At 39.7% G+C, this 20,488-nt stretch overlaps 1 protein-coding gene across 29 annotated transcripts in view; it reads left to right on the top strand.

The window, feature by feature from the left end:
* CALD1 (caldesmon 1) overlaps positions 1 to 20,488 on the top strand; it is a 244,822-nt gene that overhangs the window by 194,511 nt on the left and 29,823 nt on the right. The window lies entirely within an intron of this gene.

The raw sequence follows: 20,488 nt of genomic DNA, 5'->3' as shown, positions 1-20,488 counted from the left end.
AAGTTGGTTGAACCGGGGAGTAAGTGTTTGATGTAGACTGGGTTCTTTCGCTACTCTTTTTGCTTTGTGGTCTGAAAGAAAAGGCTTTGCATATGTGCATCGTTTTTTATCTCAGCTGCAGAATTTAAATTGCTTTATTCAGTGGCAGAAGAATGGGTTGGAAAGACTGGTTGCTAATTGGAATTGCTTAATGGGAAATTTACAGAAGTTTTGTAGCTTGTGTGAAAACTTTCTCGTAACTCAGATTGCTTAATTCACCGAGTAAATAATGTCCTCATAGCACATTCATTCCTGAATGTGGGAGGGAAGCAAGAGACAAAAATCAATTAGCCTGTGCGATGTTACCAAATAAATTATCTAGTTTATTTGGGTCTTGTTGTGCTGTTTTGTTTGTCTGCTCCCTCTGTTGTTGAGAGGGAAACAGGGCACTACTATCTTTACAAGATACCTTGATTTGTACAGTGCTGTTGTTTAACACTGGGGAGTAGTTTTCAAAACTGACTGAGATTTCTGGGTGCTACTTTTTGGGGATTCCAACATCAAATCTTGTGCTATTGGAGAGAGCTCAGAGATTTCTGAAACTCAGCCCCTTTCCCCCCTAACCCCCCCCCCCCGAAGAAGTCCCTTCCAGGAATCTGAACTCCTTTGTTATGATGTCAGAGTAATAAATAACAATTTAGCTTAAGAGCATGTCAAATAAATTTGTTTTTTGTTGGTCCATAGTGGAACACAGCCACAGGCTGCAGCAGCCAGCCCTCCTATACTGCTAAATGGGTGCAGAGAGTTGCCCAGGCAGAGATCTGTTTCCACCACCATGTACATGAGGGTGAAGCAAAGGAATGATTTTGGCATTGTGAGGCTGGTATGGCTGATGGAAGCCAGAACTCTTGGTATCTGATGTGAGGAACTGGATTCTCTGAGATAACCTTCAGACCCTTTCCACTGGCCTATTTTGCAGTCAGATTAGCTAAATCAGTCAGGGTCTGGCTGTTTTGCTTTAAAACCACTGCAATAACAACAAACAACAAGAGTATTTGGATATCCTTGCTGAGGAGATTCTTCTCCATTCTTCCCATGGGTGAGAGAGGGAACCAGCAATGAGCTGGCTCTGTGCCTTGCATGTCTCTGAAGCAAATGCTGGGAGGAATGTCTCAATGTGAGCCTGCTTTATCACCCGCAATTATGTTCTGTGAAGTGAATTCACTGAAGTCAGTGAAATTATATCTGAAGACAATTCAGTCTTTTTCTCATTAAACGTGACTAGCTACTATACCTTGTGTCTTGGGAGACTTGTATCCTGTAGTGGCTTCTAAACAAGAGCAGACACCTGACAACCAGGCATGGAGTTTCTTTTGTCAAGACTTCCAGTAGCATATCTGAAGAAGAACAGCAAATCTCGTTTGGGGAGAGGGCTTTCAAAAGAAATGAAATGCGTGGCCAAAATTTGGAAACTAATTTATTCCCTTTTAATAAGTATGCCCATGACCTCAGGCCAGAAGTGGGGAAGACACCTTTAACATTACCCAAAAAGGCTTCTTCAAAGCATAGCTCAGTGAAATACATGATGAAATACTGCCCTTCCCAGGTGGAGGCATAATGTAATCATTCCAAGTGCTCATGCCTTCTCAGGAGATTGCAATGCAAAAGAAAAGAAATGTAAAATTTCTTATAAGTTAACTCCCTGGAGACTCTCTAGGGAAAGGCAGGAGGCTGTTATTATACTGCTGTGAATGAGGCACAGTAGGTTTTCTAACTAACTTCTTGCAAATGTCCGGTAATGGCCCCTCTATGTGATAGTTTCAGCTGCATCATTCAAAGGTACTTTCTACACTCTTGGTGTGCTTGTAGAAAATCCTGTAATTGCTAAATAGTTGATTATAATCCTGTTAACATTTGATACACTGGAAATTAAAAGCAGAAGCTCTCATCAGTAGCCAAGAAATCATTCAGGTTGGCATGAAAATATAAAGACTAAGTGAATGTATAGGAATTGACTTGGCTATCTTTACTGGACACTAAAATAAGTACTTGCTGTGCAAGTTTCTAAAGAAAGCAGAAGTATTCTTTGCCAACAGGTCGAATGCTTTCTTCCAACCAGTGTAACTTTTGTCTAAACTTCACAGATTGTTTTTGTTGACAGTTGGGAAGTTGACCTTCACAGCATTTTCTGATTGGTTCCTCATATTCTATGTTCAAATATGTAATTCCCATTTTTTTTTTCTGTTTCTGGGCTAGATGGAGAGGAAAGATAGTTGACTAGTTGACTTTATTTTTAAGGAGAAGAGAAGGGTTGAGGAAGTTGGCGAGTTCTGCTCTGAAAACTGGTGCTGTTCATTTTCACTCAGAGCCATCTTTCTCTTTCTTCCTGATCTTTTCTGGTTTTGCATCTCATTTCTGTTCCTTAGTGGGGAAATAACCACAGTCCTTAATTTTTTAAAGCCTTTTTAAATATTACTGAGGAAAAAGAAGATGGGCATCATGTGGCTAAACACCAGATGTACTAAAATGCTAGCCTGTAGCAAAGCCTCTTCATCTCCATCTTAAAAACTGAGAACAGAAGTTTGTCTCTGAATGTGGCTCATCCCTCTACACCATCCTGTTCATTTTGAAGCTGTACAGATTATTTATATCCAGGTTGCATACCAGTGCCTGATGCTTAAGAATGAATTCAAAACATGTAGAATAACAGGTGAGTGCTTTTGATGCAAATACATTTATTTGCCTGCACCATATTTATGTTAAATGCTCTGGTAACAACAGTGTTTGTATACAGAGCATTAATTGTCACTGCCAAAGTGAGATACCTAGACTTCAGTGTGTGGTTTACACATAATCAGGGACATTGGCTGCTGAAGGCTGAATGTCCGTTCTAAGGTCTTGTTGATGGATTTAGGAACTTTCCTCACAGAGTGTCAGAAGAAAATTTCAACAACAGCTGAAACATTTCTGAATGACATTATCCTTTACAGCAGAGGAAACGTTAGGACAGAGAAAGGACAGTTAGGTCAGAAAACTCTTGATTTTGGCGGTGCTTTCTCCAGCACAAGAAAGGCATTGGGGGACTAGTGTGTGGATTTGGATTAATCTATGTGGTGTTTTAGGCACTTATCTGAGATTGAGCTCAAGATTTAAGCCAGGACAGTGCTGAGAGGTGTCAGACTTGACTTGATGCTGCTCTCTGGAAATCTAAGTGCCTGAGATGTGCTATGAGAGTTGTTTTTCATGCACACTAAATTTAGCAAAACCAAGAAAAATGTGGAGAGTACCAAGCAGAGCAGAACTGGTTGGGAATGGATCAGGTTCCCAGACTCGCTTTATCTAAATGGAACCAAGAGGAAATATATTTTTTATTAAAAATTACACTTTTGTCACTTTCCAAAGTGCAAATTATTGAGTTGCCTCTTTGCAAGTTTTTGGAAGAAAAGATTCTTATCTTTCAATTACAAACTGACCTAACCAACCTACATTTGGAAGAAAAAATAAATGAAAGATTTGCTACCTTCTTTTAGACTGAATTAAAATAAAACGAACCTGAACATTTTCCATATTGCTTTGCTCTGACAAGGGTTGTTTTTTTTCTTTCTTTTTTTCTTTTCTGCTTCAGTAAAACTAGAGAATTCAGTGCTAGTGTAGGTCTTAAATCCACATAGCTTCTCCACAGCCATCGTGTTGAGATAGGTGTGCCAGTGTGGGATGGGGGACAGCAGACATTCATCTTGCTGCTTCCTACCCCTGCTTCCTTCCATGCAGAACGTGCAGACCCATGCCTCTTCCTCCACCCTTTTCACATTTGGAACAAAACAAGAAGGTCCAGAAAGACCAGGGAGAAAGTATGCACTGATTATTTCAGGCTCTTTCTGCCCTTCTTTCCAATGTGAGTAGTGCAATAAATGCACTAGGGAATAGATACAGTAAACTAGATGATACAGACTCTTACAGTGAAATATCCAATCAAGCAAAATACCTCAAGCTGAATAATACTCAGCTAAAATTTTGTAACTTTTCACTCCTTTTGATTTTATTTTGTTAAAGAAAATGCAAAAACTTCCTTTCTCTTAATATTGTAATTTTCTAACGGTTGAATTGCTTTGAGCTTTGTAAGCGTTGAAGTTTATAAAGAGTTTTCTCTGACTTCAGTAAGGCTGCTTACATGTATAAGTCGCTGCAGGGCCAAGATTATAATTACATGTCTGTATAATGTTAGCCTTCATGCATTTATCCTTTCCAATTTTAATTCTCTTTTTTTATAAAATCTATGATCAAATTTTGGAGCCCAAACTAAGCTGATGTCGTCTCTTTTAATTTAGGACTCAGCCCTTTTATTCTCCTCCTGTGTTTCATTTTTATTAGTTGCTTTCTTTTTGTGCTGATGTGCAGCATATATTGTTAAAGCCACTCATTAGAGCCAGAATTTTATGGCATGGAGAATGTCCTAATAAGGGAAAAAAACTAGCTCTTTATTGGTGAGGTAAGAGAAATCAGGCAGCGGATAATTTTTTTGCTGATTGAGAAGGATAAGGTGCGGTTTGGCAGGTACTGCATTGGTTTGGCATTTGCTGACATGGTTCCTCTTTTCTGCAGCTCAAATCCTTTGCAGAGCAGACAGTCAGAGAGGGCTTCCCCCCTTCCCTCTTCCTTCTTCTTTTCACACAGTCGTGCTGTAAAATCTCTCTGTGACACACAAACTGGAGGTGCTAGTGATAAGCTTTTGCAAGCCTGACAACATAACATACCATAGTCACCTCTGAGCAAGATGCAGGCATGGTGAAGTATAGGTTTCTATGGAGTTTGTTATACATCTGAAGCATCTAAATGGTTTATGAAGTTGTTAAAAAAACACACTTTGGTCGAAGGTGTTAAAATCCAGCTTCCCACTTCTCAGACATCCATCATTGGAGGACAGTAAAAATTACAAGAGTTTGTTGACACTTTCAATTGCTCTGCTGTTTTTCTTTCAAACTTCTTTGAAGGCTCACATTAAATTCCAGGGATAAGCAATGCATCTCAGGCTTAAATAGAGGCTTCAGCACAGATCTGAACTCAATAGAACTCCTCAGGTTTTCAGCTGAGTTACATTGAGCAAAGCTGCAAGCAAGGACAGAAGCTGGTATTGAAATTCTTTCCTTCCTCAGTCTCTCTGTGTCTCTTGGTAAATGAAAGCCAAGTGCTGACTATGCTGGAATTCACTCTACTGCATCAGGAAGCCAAAACTGATGCAAAGTGGCTGTCCCTTCCTACATGGTGACCCTTGCGTGGCTCCTGGACTACAGGAGGAATAAAGATTTACCTACTAACTAACTCTCCAGATTTCTGTCACTCATTTATTTTTATCAGAGTATTATGAGTTTGATGCTACCCTTTGTGAAACATTTTTTCCTATTTTTTTTTTCTCTCAACATAATAATTTGAGAATACATTTCCTGTTATTGCTGAAGTTATTCACTGTAGGCAAAACATGTGAAAGATAACTTTAATGATAATAACGCAGAAAAGTAAACAGCGTTTGTAGCAGGGATTGGATGAAACAGATCATGTTAAACAAAATGTGCAGATATGCTGTTAGAAGTAGGTCATGCCCAAAAGGTTGTTGCACAACCATTTCATTTTTGGGTGTACATATATGTAATTTTGTCTGATATCTATTTGTGCTCAGACCCTTCCTCCTCAGTCAGAATCTCTTTTGAAGATCAGGGATTTGGTTGATTTTGCTGCCATCTTTTTTCTTTTTAATTAGCATCCATATTTTCCTGTATGTTGGCTAAGCATTACTGAGAAATACTTAGATTCTCATGGGGGAAAAAAAAATGACTCTAGGAAAACTTAGCATGCTAACCTGTAAAGATTAATTCTGCCTAAGCAGTTTAGATTCTGAACTCTGAGTCTCTTTCAGATCACTTTTGCTCTGCTTTCTATTTTTGTTCAGGAGACTCAGTCCTGGTGTGGAACCTCCATGTAATAGTTGCTGTATTGCACAACAAACAAAAAAAGGATTCCAATTATGCGTAAGAAAACGTCTCCTGACATCTTTGCTGTCCATTTTGAAAATTTGAGCAAGTCACTCTTGCAGAAGCAGTTTGTGTGCACTTCCTTCCTGGGTACTCTAAGAAATGTGGAGATCTGTTCTAGAGATGTATCCCTGGGACCAGCACAACTGTCACTACAGGATGTGAGATCTTGGCTTCCATTTGTCTTGTCATAGCCAAATTGCCTGCAAGTTTTTTAATCATAAAAAATATATTACATGTTTCTGAACAAGAGATTATTGGCTTGCCAAATTCCATCTGCAGTACATTCAGTGCTGGATTTGCTTCACTATAATTAAAGATGTACTTTCTAGCATCACACACACACACACACACACACACACACACACACACATATGTATATTTTGGTGTCCTGGAACCATCCTTACTACATCTTTTTTTGTGTAATTGAGGCGGGGAGTCAAGAAGTTTGTAACTGAGCAGTAGGACTGTGGGATGGATGAGCCTCACAAGGTACAGTTCTGTAGGTTTAAGTATCTCCAAATGACTCAGACCATCACCATACGCTGAAATGGCCATAAGAGAACCTTTGTAAATTTTGTTCATATTCAAGTGGTCTCTGGCTTTCCAGCTCACAGGATCTACAGTCGCCTGTCCTTTGCCATGTGTTTCCTTTCCCTTTCTCTTTAATTCTTACCTTTCAGCACTCTTTCTACTGTATGACATGATGTTTTGCAAAACCTGAATAAAATGTGCCCCATTCTTAAATTACTCTCAAGGAATAGCCTCACACATTTTCTGCTACAGCATTTTTCCTCTGTAAAGCAGGAAATTTTTAGGATCGTGCTTCCCAAGAAAGGAAATGACTGGCATGGATTCTGGGTGTGTATGATGGAGAGGTGCATCTTGGCCTTAGTCATCTGTCTCCTCCTGGAACAGGAGTGGTCAAACATAACATGTCAGCAGTTTTATTTCCTAGGGTTTTGAAAAGCCTCAAAGCCTAATTAACAGAGGTAACATCTGTTTCCAAAGTCAGCTAAGCTTTTACTTTAGTTAGAAAGATTAAGGCCGAGAAGTGTTTTTCTTTTTGTTTCTCTATGATTTACCTTAAAGCCTACAGTAACATAGCTTGGAAGTTCTCTGCAAACGCAACTTTTCCACAAGACTTGTTAACTTGCTAAAAAGCTACTGTAGTAATGCTATCTTGATTCTCTTGCCAGTCCTTATCAATATTGTCACGAAATCTTTCCACTGACAGCATATGCATTAGCAATAATACGAAGCCCATTCAGTTGACAAATATTTCTTTTTTTGCATATCTGATAGCTTCATTTGATTCTTTGTCATTTAGAGATAGCCATCGGGTTAATTCCTTGCTTGATTTCTTGGATTCTTCCCTTTTAGCCTCACCCAACACCCTAAGGAGTGATCAGGTGAGAGACAAAGTCCAGCTTTATTATATCCCATCTAGCTACATGCTTGTAGTCCTTGAATGAGAAGGATGAATGCTCTGAATGCATAAAACAGTGCTTGTTTCTGTTCTGTGTATGCTTCTTGTTGCTTGTGCAGTTCTGCTCTGGAAATACTACCAATCTGTTTTCTCAGCCCAGAAAGGATATGATTGTGTTCTTGAAGACACTAGAGCAAGCAGAGATTTTGTTGTTTAATGCCTAGCTTTTGGTTCTTTCCAGCACTTCTCAAGATGCATGACAAGTTCAGTGTGATCTTGAGTCCTGAAAAGAATAAAATAGAGTAGCTCATTTGGAATGGACCTTCAAAGATCATCTAGTCCAAATGCCTGACCTCTTCAAGTTAAAGCATGTTATTAAAGACATTGTCTAAATGCCTCTTGAGTATGAAACGCATGGAACATGAACCACTTTTCTAGGAAGCCTATTCCAGTGTTTGGCCACCCTCACAGTAGAGAAATACTTTAAAATGCCCAGCTTCCTTCATGCAGTTTTGTGCTCTTCCACACATCTTATCATCAGTATTTGGAGCAAAGCTTGGCAACTCCTTTTGCTTTCCCTCTGCAGGTCACCTCTTGGCATTTTTCCATTTTTTTTTGAGTATCATCCAAAGCTGATAGTGCTGCAAGGGTATGAGGTTGGGATGTTCAGGCTCGGGAGAATTTAAGGCAGGGCTCACAGGTGTGGAGGAAGAAGATGGAGACACCCTTTAAAGTGCCATTAGGTGCGAAGTGACACAATCTGCTTGGAATGTGCGAAGAAATTGGAAAAGGAACTGGAAAAGCTTCTGGGGAGCTGAAACGGAGGAGAAGACCCTTTGGGAGTTTTCTCTCTAAAGTACAAAAGTAGGTATTGGGGCTGCCCTTGAAATTCCTAAATATTTGGCAATTTTGTGGGAATATTTTGATCTAACTATTGGCGAAGGTCTGGAAAAATTATTGGTATACATTCATAGCTATACACTAACAATGACAATAGTTCTGTTTCAGATTTGTTTTAAGATGGCAGAAGCAACCATAAATACACCCGAGATTTGTCCAACTGGCAGACAAATGCCGATGTTTGTGTCTAGTTTTATGCCTATGTTTGTATTAGACTGATTGGTCTTATAATACCTTATTGGTGTAGGTAATATCCATCATGCCAACTTCTGAATCTCCAGAATGGATGATTTTTTTCACTGAACGCTGCTGTAGTCAAATGGGAACTGATGCACAAGTGGGTTTAAACATCTCATTTTTATTTATTCAGTAATCTCAATGAACTGAGTTATCGCAACAGGTTAGATCATGCTCTGAGAGCAGCAATTCAATTTTTCTTATTCTTGTCCCAATTCTGGTGCCAAATATTCTCCAGTTTATACTGCTATATCCTCATTAATCATATGTTTTATTCTCACAAAAGAGTATTAAACATAGACTTGCTATCCAGCGCTTGTTTCCTTGGCTCCTTCCAGTGCCTTTCAGGACACATAACTGAAATTCAGTAAGGACTTTCAGGGAAGGATAAAGCGGATTGCATCTCACTTGCAGTTAGCTTGATGTACATGCATGAATAGCTACTACAGACTGCTGGGAAGGAGATACTAGGATGAATCACAGCACATCTGAGTCAAGCTTAAGGCCTGTTCTCTGGTGGTATTATTCTGAAGGCTCCTTATGTTGTGTGAATACCCTTCCACTAGGAGCTCCAGTGACTCCCTAAAATGCTCTTCCCTCTTGTGGTTCGACAGAAAATGTTGCCCTTGAACCAAGAGGTAGTTTGGTAAGGGTTGCTGTTGATGACCCTGGCTCACATTCAGGTCAGTTCCATCTATTGTGTGGCACTGGAGATGGTGTAGTGAGAGCTACTGTGCACAGAACCTTTCTCATGTGATGTCTTAAGAGTTTCTGCATAACTAAAATCTCTAGGGTTAGGGCAGGTGTTTTCTCCCTAATCACCTTCTGGGAATTCCAACTCAACAAGCTGGCTTTTTGTACCACTTGAAGAGTGAGAAGCAAAAAGGATTGGCAGGAAACTCAGTGGTAGGCAGGTGATCTGCACCCCATTTTCCATATTTGCAGGCTCTGAAGTGTATCTTAGTTCACAGCTTGGTGGTTCAAGGGGCTGTCAGGCTGTGCGGAGGCACACTGTCCCATGCATGAAGCCTGAAGCTCTTTTGCAGTGGCATGGCTGCAAGTTTCCCTTAGGTAAAGAAGCGTTCTGGGCTTCCTTTCCCATTTTTCACCAGGCAAATCTATTTTAAAAAGGAAACTACTGATTTGGATGTGCCTGGAAACTGAAAGCACTGCACAGAGAAGGGACAGGCTGCCACTTGCTCAGCGGGAGCTCAGGGGAGGATGTTTCTTTGTTCTGTATGCCAGCAAAAATTGTCCCAGGATAATCAGTTCTGCCTGTGGCTTTCACACACTTCTGGGTGCAGCGATGGAAGTTGGCAAGACGTAGCTGTCAGTAATGGGCCTGGGAGGAAGAGGTAGGCCTACCTGTAGCAATGGCCTTTGGAAGCTGCTAGAAAGGCTCCCGATAACTTCTGCAGGGTTTGGACGAGGACTGAGGTATTGCAGTCAATGCACAAATCTTACCTGCTATGGGATTGAGACTGAAACAAGTACACTTGTCTATGTATGTCCCTATTTTTCCATTTCATAAACCAGCTTTATCGTACTAATAATAACCAGCATGCAGCAGTCAAAAGGGGTTGTGAGGATTAATTAACATTTGTAAAGTATGTTGGAACCTTTTAATGGAAAGAATTTGGTGAATGCCAAGTGCTAATATGATGAGGAAAGGAAAATAGGTATCAGTTTGTGTTCACTCCCGGAATGTAAAGGATTATCCCAGAAGCCTTGGCTCAAACATTATTTTTGTGTATTTAATGATGAATTTTTCAATTATTCTTTCCTTAAAAATGTCAATTTAGTCTCCAAAAAAACCTTCTTGGTGATGAAAACTTAATTTCTCTTGTTCTCTCATCTTTGGAACTAGATTGGCTTTACTTGAAGTCTTCTCACTTTCTTGCCACAGCAGCCCTTTGCAATCCTCTTCCCTGGGCTCACCTGGAATTTCTTTTAGCAAAATAATGAGAAGCAGCTAAAAGAATTGCATGACATCAAATTGATACTTTTGGGACTGGCACTTTGATTACAGAATGTTGTGGCAAAGGATATCATAACATGAAATGATTCTGTGGAAGCATCCCAGCACCCATAGGTAAAGGCCTGGCAGGTGCTGCTTAACCTCTCCTGCAAACCAGTGCCAGTCAGTGGTGGAGGAGTGTGAAGGTTGGTGTCTAATGGACGAACTAGAGTTGGGACGGGGACTGGAATCTCAGGGACAGGTTTTATATCTGATGAACACAAAGCAAAGAAGACTGACTGGGGCAAAGAACAGCTGTTTGGTCGTGGAAATCCTGTTAAATAGCAAACAGGACTTGATCAGTAACTTGCTGTGTAACTGGCAGTACCACTCAGCTCCCCCATGTTCCTGCAGAACTTATCTGTGTGGGGATATTTCAGCGTGAAGCATTTTGCAGTCGCTATTACAGCCTGGATCTGTATATGGAACTGCCGTTCCAGACTGAAAAATAAATGCGTACCTTAATAGTTGCTGTGATTTGTGAGCATGCTATATACTGTGGAAAAAGACTCTTGTACTTGTATGGTATCTTTGTAGGGTAATTTATGTGAGCTATTTGCACCCATGTGCCTTGAACATCTGCATGTATTCCATTGGAAGTCTATAGACCACAAGCACAGTCAGGACAAGAAAATTGTTATTTTCTTGTTTCCCAATTTTTTTTAATCGGGATATTTCCTATGAATAACTCATAATGCATAAATGATTTGTTAGTGAGTATTTTTAATGGGAGAGGTTTTTGTTGAGCTATAGAGTTCCATGAGGAGGTGTTCGTTTGTTTTTTTGTTGTTGATCTGTTTTTGTTTTTAACTTGTTTGCTTGTTTGTTTGTTTACCCTTTTTGAAGCACTGTGGCTTCTATGTTTATATTTCCAGTGTGGATGGCCACCTGTCACGACTTCAGCTTTACACAGACTTTCTCTAATGTTTTACAATGAATTGTTTGCTTGTTTCTTGTAAGTAAACTTTCCTGGAATAAGGATCACAGTGGAGCAGTGCAAGGGGAAACAGGCACATCTAAGGGAATGCTAATTGAAAGAATAAAGCCAGGATATTTTATAGTGTTTATGCGTGTATAGTTGCAATGGATACATGTCAAATTTCCAGCTGTCTAAATTGCGCAAGGCTGGTATACGATGTCTGCAAATCATTGTGACATTAATGTGCTGTTCAAAGTGCTGTACGTGACCTTACATATCTGTACAGGCCTGTTTTATGGAAGGGTTTTGTTCTTTTTTTTTTACCTTTCATGAAGGTGAAAGACAGATCAGGATTAACGTTCAGAGAGATGCATGGAATGTATCTAGCCCTAATCTTGTTAGCAAATGACAGGATCTGCGCTCATAATTCCTCCTCTGTCTCACAGAAAATGTCTCCTAATCACCTAAGTTGTTGACAGTAGGTTTCTTAAGTATCTGAGAAAGAGATAGATGCTTGTCCACGTTAAAAGTGAACAGTCATGAATTTCCCTTGAAACCTAATCTGCACCTGCACAGCATCCATGGATTGTGAGTATAGGGAATCAGTACTAGAAAACTTAAAGACATCTGATTTTAATTATTTTTTTTCCCTGTTTGCCATATGCTGTAGCGATGAACGTATTTGCAATGCTGTATCCCCCCTAAAGTGGTTTATTCCAGTTAGTATACAGCTTCACAGTCTGTTCTGTTTCAGTGCAAGTCTTTCTCTTGCATTTCAGCTTCTTTTCCGTTTGCAAGTGTTTGTTTCAATATTTAGTTTGCTGAGGTACGTTAAAGCTGTGCCCTCCTCTTGCATATTTTATATCAGGAAGAGTGAATGGAAAAAAGCTTATTCTGTGATTATCTGTGTGATTATCTGGTAAAATTACTTTTCCAGGCTCCTCGTGTGCCTTGTACCTTGTTCATGCAGTGTTCATGCAGCATGGATTTTGCTGCATATCTAAAAGCTACAGCAGAGATCTTCAGGGACCTCTTTGACCCTGAGCAGTAGTAAGTTAGTTACAATCTTGAATCCCCTGGGAAATATACATAGGAGTTTTGATGCTTCATGGAGCACAGACTAGTGCTAACACCCACACTTCTGATGAATCGAGCAATAAAAATAGCTATCTCTGATCATTTATAGTCATTTCAGATTATGCAAAGATGAGGGAGTAAACAGATAACATATAGGTAACTAGGTAACTAGGTAACTGTGACTTGCTGTCCTACCATTTCAATTCTCTCAAGCATGGTGGAATTTGGCTTTCCAGGTCCTTATGCATCATAGGCTAAGAAGCCATGGAAAAGGTTCAGTACTTTGACATCAGAGTTACTCACTCAGCTTTGGTGCTTTCACTGTCCCTGCTACCTCCTAGCAGATCTCTTTCCTTTTCCCTTCCTCTTCTTCCCAGTCCCCTGAGTATTTCTCCATCAAGCTTTATCTGCTTTCCGTTACCCAGGCTCCTCATCAAATCATTAAGCTGGAAAAGACCTCAGGGATCTCCTAGTCACCCACTGCTGCTGGCTGGCTCTCCCCAGCCCAGGGAGGCATATCATTCCAGTCCCCTTCCTACAGCCATATTCCCTATATGATCCCTGCTTCCATCTTCCCTGCCCAGCTGGCTCCCTGTCCTAGCTTTCTAGAGTCTCAGCTATAGAGTACTTGCTGACCTGCCCTAGGCACAGCTGCATTTCCATGAAGGATGAAATAATTCCTTTTGAGTTGGGTTCAGTGCTATTGGTAGGTGTTGTCCCTGATATCCATCAACATGCACTTTGTTTCCCTCAGGATTTACCTAAATGTAGTGTCCTGGCCCTTGGTTCTTATTTATGCCCTGCAAAACCTGGCAGGGAAAAAATGCCAAAAGAGATTCTGCTCTTTGAGAAGATTTGTCATCTTAGAAAAAAAGACATATTTCTTTTCAAATTTCATGTCTTGTTTTGACAGGATGGGTGGTGAATGGAAGTGTGCTGGAAGTTGATTGTGAGTAGGTTGGGCAACGTGATGGAACATTAGAGTAATATGCTATTTTTCTTTTCCTTGCCCTCATTTAAAGATCTCTGATAGATACTGAAGAGGATAACATGAATTTTGAAGGGATTAAAATGATTCTTGAAAGGAATGCAGAACTTTGTAGTTTGAGCATGACACATTGTAGGCACTGCTTAAAGGCGCCGTAAAAAAAAGTAAATTTCATTCCTCAAAACTTACATATTTTCTAAAAAGACCATAATACCCTACAAAAGAATGTAGGGGATCTTTTAAAAGTTGCAAGTCTTGATTTCTTTCTTCATTTTAATTCCTTCTGTCTTTAGTGAACTTTTCTATCACATTGGTTGAAGCTTTGCTTGCAATTCAATACAAAAGAGGAGGAGTTAGTCCTTAATTTTGTATACATTTAGTATGCTAGCAATTTGAGGGTATAAAAGTGCCTTGAAAGCCTTACTGAATACAGGGACCCAAAACCACAAGAAAGTAAATTTACGATTTGGCTTTGTAGCAATTGTGGATTGTATGTTCTGGGGTGAGTCCTGTCACTCCTTACTTATGCCTCAGCTAGGCAACATGCCCACTATTTTCAACAGGGAGATGCCTGAAATATTACTGGGTAAGGATGTGGCACAAGTGATACTGGATTTTATATGCAATAAAGCACTAGAAAATGGAGGTGGTGGCAGCAAGCAGCAAGCAATTTGCTACAGTGGCAGCAAATACCACATCAACCACAGTGGTACTCACAGCTTCCACATTTTTAAGCTGGAAGAAGTAAACTTGTTTTGTACGCTTCTTTATATTCAGAGAGACAGATTTCTGTGTGAATTCCACTAAGTGTCAAGAAAAGCAATAAAGAAGTGATAGTTATCAGCTAGAAGGAGGTTAGCCAATTACTTTTCTATCCAGTTACTTTTTTTTTTTTTTTTTTTTTTTTTTTTTTGCTGTTTCTGTGAAACTCCTAAATTAAAATGGGTTAAATACACTGGATATTTTCCTGACTGGTCAATGTCAAATCTATCGCGGTTGAAGGAAAACTGCTAAATATTACAGACTTCACATATTGAGAGAATTACATGCTTTTCCCTAGGACATTTCCAGCAAGCTCTTTTATCTAAATATAATATGTGTTGGAAGCAAATTTAACATTGTTTCGGTAGCAGAAGGTTTTTACCCTTCATGTTAGCGGTCCTGCATGCAATTTATGCTGAGGTATTCAGAGGCGATTTAGCAGAGTTATTTGGATGTGGTTGGAGAATCTGCTTGCATTTCACTTTATGAAACAGATCATCAGTTTTCAGCTATGAGGGAAAAAAAAAAGGCGCGTGCATGAGTCATTCTGCCTTTGTGCAGAACCATGCGGTGATATTTCAGACTGGCTCAAACTACAAGGCCCAGGTTTTAGGACCTGAATCTAAAACCAAAGCAGCAGTATTATCATAAAGAGAAGGCAGCAAGAAATGAGACAGAGCATTGGAAATCCTAGGCTGCAAATGAACTGAAACATACATTTTCAACAGAAACCAGTAATTCGGGAAGCCAGAATCTGTCCTGAAAGCTTCAGTGGCATCTTCAGCAGCGAAATAAATTCCCTGGTTACTTTTGGCATGAACTACTTGGTAATTTTTTCATCAGTTTGGAGTCATTTTCACTTGTGGTTATTGGCTTACAAATCACTTTTTATGTTTCTTTCTTTCTTTCTTTTTTTTTTTTTTTTCTCCTGGGGAAATTAGTTGAAAGGAGAAATTAGTTGAAGGGAGATGTGCACCTTTTCTTCCCTTAGCTGTGAACAAAACTAAGTATCAAATATTACCAAGTGAAAGAAACCACAAAGAAGAATACATGGAAGAATCCCGTTCCATTCCCATACTTAGCTCTTCTGTCATACAAACAAAGCAATAATCTTACAGTCAGATCCTTAACCAGTGTAGATCATCTGAAGATTCTGCATAGATGAAACAATAGTTTAGTTGTTAAAATACACGTTGTGTTATGTTTTAGACATTTTAGATCAAGGGTTATGTAGGATAAAGTAGGCTGGTAAAGGCATAGTAGGAAAATATGGATGCCAGATCCAATGGAAAGAAAATCCTGCTAACCCACTGAAAAGACAGTTACTCAGAGGGGGGAAAAATCCCTTAAACTTTTTGGAGCTATTAAAAAAACAAAGGATACTAGAAGCTGGCAATATGAAAATGATGTAAACGAGAAGGGACTACATTGAAAGGTGTGTCAGTCTATTTTTCCAAGAGAACATGTGCATACATTCTGTGGGTAACATGCCAAGTCAGGAATATTGGCTGCGTAGCTCTGGAGAATGCGTGGGTGAAAAGAGTAAAATTATTTGTGAGACAGAGATGAGTTGTGAAGTGAATGAGAAGACACGTATGTTCTGTAAGTGGAAGACAATTTTTAAGTCCAGCATAAGCCACAGTATCGTCTAGCCTGATTTTTGATACATAAGAGGTAATGGAAATTCACCAAGTTGTGTCTGTAATGAGCCCAAGAATTAGTACTTTACTGCAGTATCACTTCCAAAAAAGCATTCATCTTAAGATGAATATTCCATCATTTCTTGTATATTTAATCAACCTCACTGTTAGAAACATGTGCTTCATTTCCAGTTTAAATTTGTCTGAGTTTAATTTCCATCCATTGGTTAATTTTATCCATTTGCTGCTCCGATGTTCAAAGTGAAAAAAATGGTGCATGTCTAATTAAGAAATATGTGAAAAATATGGGTGTTAATAAGAGCATTCGTACACAACATTGCGCTCAGAACTGCGGTGGCATGTATGCATGTCTCCAGCATAATCCCCTGTTTTCACTCACTACATCTTTCTGAAACATGAGCATTTTGGATTGAAATTCTGCTTGCTCCATCATAAAAAAGAATCTTCTTGATCAGATCTTAGCAGAATGCTGGCAGCTCTCTTTGGACTATGGAGAAATTACTAGAAGAAATGGTTTTCCCCACAACTTCTCCCCCACTATTCACCGTATTTTTAGATGCAGCTTGAACAAAATACAGCTAACCTATGACATGCAAAGCTTGATAGAAATTTAATATCTTGAAAGCATGTGCATTTGTTGTCTTTTGGACGTAAAGATTGATCAGTTGTTTATGTTCGCATTTTGAAGCATGCCTATGATAACACAAATTAAATGAACAATAAAAAAATTAAAAACACATGGAATCATAAATAAAACTTGACCAAATATTGGCAGTGACATAAAAAGAACTCTCCAGAGTGTGTTATAACAGAGCCCATCCTCACCCCACCCATACTTACAGGAAGAGCCTGGGTAAATAGATAGGCTTTCTAAAAGTGCAGGAGACTAACAAATTCAGCTGCTATAGACCAAATCTGGCAGTGAAATTTGTCATCAAAGATATTTTACTGATATCTTCCCTCTACTGTCAATTAGGAGACACACAAGTGCAAAGATGTCAGCGCTGTGGTGTTAGGTAATGAAGGGTGACGTTCATAAAAAGAGGTTGAGTTTCATTTGGAGGTGAAGTAGTTTGATTTGGGATGAGTGATCCTATCTAGTGGGATGGACCACAGAGAAAATCAATCTGTAGCATATATGCAGGGTGAACCATAATTGCTCCCAGGTAACAAAAGTGTGAGGGAAAGAACTTGCCAAATAAACACAGTTACATCTAATTGAACAACACACTGGTCATTTGTTCTATGAATGCAAGGTGGTTTTGCAGATAATTGCAAAGAATGATTGGCATTTGAGTGAGTCATGGGAGAAAGATGAGACAGACTCGAGCTGTTTAAGTTAAAAATCTATGCTCTAAGGCTTTTGTTCTGTTTGAAATTTCCCCAAAGCTCAGATCCACAGTTTTCTTTTTCCCAGTCTCTTCTAGAACTGAACAGTTTAACCCTTCTTAAATTAGCATTGTAATAGGAAAGATTAATCAGGTTTAGCTTATGGCTCATTGAGGGTAGGTGCTGTTTCAAATAATTATATTTTTCTTCTATCAGTATCACACACTGTTTAGAACAGGGACCAAATTTTCCCCTACCTTCATAAATGCCTACTATAACAGGCCTTCAAGCTTGATCAGGAAATTTCAGTGCTGTCCTAACTCAGACAATAATAATAATGTAGTAGTGCTGGCAAGAAACTCTAAAACCAAAGTGCCTCAGATAATGTTTGAGCTGATTGGTGGTTTTAAATGGAAACTAGTAGAAGCTGGATTGTATGAAATGGTTTCAGCCTCACAGTCATAGAATCATAGAATGGGTGGGGCTGGAAAGGACCTCAAAAGCCCACACAATCTCAACTCCCCTATTGTGGGCAGGGCTGCTGCCCACCAGACCAGGCTGCCCAGGGTCCCATCCAACCTGGCCTTGAAACACTTCCAGAGATGGGGCATCCACAGCTTTTCTGGATAGCCTGTTCCTGTGCCTCACCGCTCTCTGAGTAAAAATGTCCTGCTAACATCTAAATTAATTCTCCCCTCTGCCAGTTTATCCCTTACATATCTTACCCTTGTCCTATCACTGTCAGACCATGTAAAAGGCGGTTCTCCAAAGGTGCACAGGCCAGCATGGATCATTTGATTTCCATGTGTTTGATACAGAAGACTGAGGTCCTGGCTTCATGCTTGGTTATTTGTTTACTCTTGGTCTGGGAAGACTTGTGATGCGGAGTCAGGGAGAGCTGTAGCAGTAGGAAAGGAAACCTCAGTCTTCTTGTGATCTAAAATATATAGTGGAGGGTACATGAATTTATATGCCTGCCTGTGTTTTACTCTCTTCATGAAATTAGCTTGTCACTCTAGGGAGAAGGGGAGTTAGCTAATTAAGGAAAGGTGAGCGATGTGCCAGCCAGCGTAGGGTGAATGACCTCAGTGCACAAAGACTAAGAGATCAGTGGGAGGAGCACTGTCATCAGATACCTGTGTTTTTCACGGGAAGAAGTGGTAGGTGTTGAGCTTGTATCATCCATTTGCTTTGACTGAGTTTCTCATGGAAAGTCAGTTGCAGTTCAGGTGACTGCTGAGTCTCTTCATAATTGATCGCTTTATGAGTTTGCTCATGGCATACTCATGAGCCTGCTAAGGCTGACCTCGGCCTACAGTTTCAGCTTGTTCTACTGTCAGTCTGTGATGGCTGTTCCCTATTTCCATGTTATTGAGAATGTTTTGTGTGTCCATGCTGATGAACAGGATTGGATGCTGTGATCCTTAAAAATGGAGCCCCTATCTCTGCTCTCCTCCTCCAGGAGAACACCCAGTTACACAATGAGGCAGTGTATATACAAGGATATTGAGGGAGATTGTCAGCTTTCTTAACAGGTGATCTATGTGATGTGTCCAAGGACAGGAAATACATATCTGCTTTCATTTGACATATTTAATGAGTACCATTTGGTGAACGTTGTTTGTTCAGAGTATTTTTTTTTTTCTTTCCTTTCTTAGTGTTCTGAGGAACTGGTGGTTTCAAAAAGGCATTTTAAAGAGGGTTTTTAAAATGGTTTTTCTCCTCACTATCTAGGAGGATTCTGTGTGGGTCCATAGAGTAGGATAAACACTTCATTCTCTTGTGGTCTCTCTGCAAAGATAGCTTCTGAGCCACTGGCACTGGGAACTGACTCAGTCACAGCCATTACCCAGCTGCCACAGGCTAGAAGCAAGGGTCTTGTGTCTTTATGCTGGCAGTTCATCACTAAACAGGTCATAGGCTTCTTGTAGACAGAAAATCTTTCTAGTGAATTGGCCTTCTGTGGTCACTTTGCCAGTACAGTTTTATTCTTTTTCTGTCCAAGACCTTAAGGAAATATTGAACCCTTTTGAAATCACTTATAAGCAACAGAAAGTATTTTCCCTTGCTTTCTCTACCTCATCTCTTTTTAATTCTTCTTCTCTCTTTCTTCCCCTTTCCACTAATGTAACCCTTCACAGCTCCTGGTTTTCACCTTCTTTGAAAGGAGCTCTTTTGCACAAAGAGAGAGTTGCAAGCTCTTGAAGTTGAGCATGAAAGTAACAACTGAAATCCTTCAGCGCTCTAAGGCCAAAGAAAGTTGTGCTGGATAAAATTGCTGTTCAAGGTCTGGCAAATAACTCATCCATGTTGGGCTTCCATTTTAAAGCAAGATTAGACTAACTGAATCTCTGCAGAAACTGTATTTCTTTGAGGAGAGAAAAAACAGTACTACAGCAAGGCAGTGGGAGAGGCTTGGACCTGTAGATTCTGATTCATGACTTAATCAAAATATTTTCATTTACTTTTAATGTTAAAGTATTCTTTCAATTGCAACTGTGGTTGTTTCGGCTCTGTGCAAGCAATTATTTTTTCTGTATTTGCATTGTAGAGCTGTTTAAGTGAACAACTACATAATTAAGGGTGTCTTAACCGTCATATCTCTCTTCTAGATGCAAAGTAAATGAATGCTCTGATTGGGTCTGGCACATGTTAGCTTCCTATTTCACTTTCATTGCACTAAAAGATAACAGGAATGCAGGCCTTTCACTTTATCTCGCGCAGTGATAATGCACTTTGCCAAAGATTTGAATGGGTCATAGGATTATTGGGATTGTAATGTCTTGCTTTCTTTTTCAAGTGGGATGAAACTAATTGTAATCATCTGTTGGGTTAGAAGAACACAATGAGTTCTCAGCCATAGCCTTTTATCCCAGCAGAGATCTTGAATGATTTAGCCTGGCAGGGCTCTGGGCTCACAAAAGTTTTGTAGGTGTCAGATGTTTGGCATTCAGAACTGAGCACTAAGAATTGTCATGCTTGTGTCTCCCCATTTTCTAGTCTCTCAGCTTTAGAATATTGTCAGAGTTTAAAACATGTTGTTATAGATTCTATGACTCTTAGTTAAGAGGGGTCTAATGAAAAGCTAATCCAATTTTAGTTATGGGACCCTGAGTGATAATCTGCTCAAACTGTTGAGTGCATCCTGGCAGGATCAGGATGAA

Source organism: Coturnix japonica, chromosome 1 (genome assembly GCF_054131305.1).
Source record: "Coturnix japonica strain WE chromosome 1, WE-NBRP24, whole genome shotgun sequence".
In the NCBI taxonomy this organism is placed as follows: Eukaryota; Metazoa; Chordata; class Aves; order Galliformes; family Phasianidae; genus Coturnix; species Coturnix japonica.
This window is presented reverse-complemented; position numbering and strand designations above follow the sequence as displayed.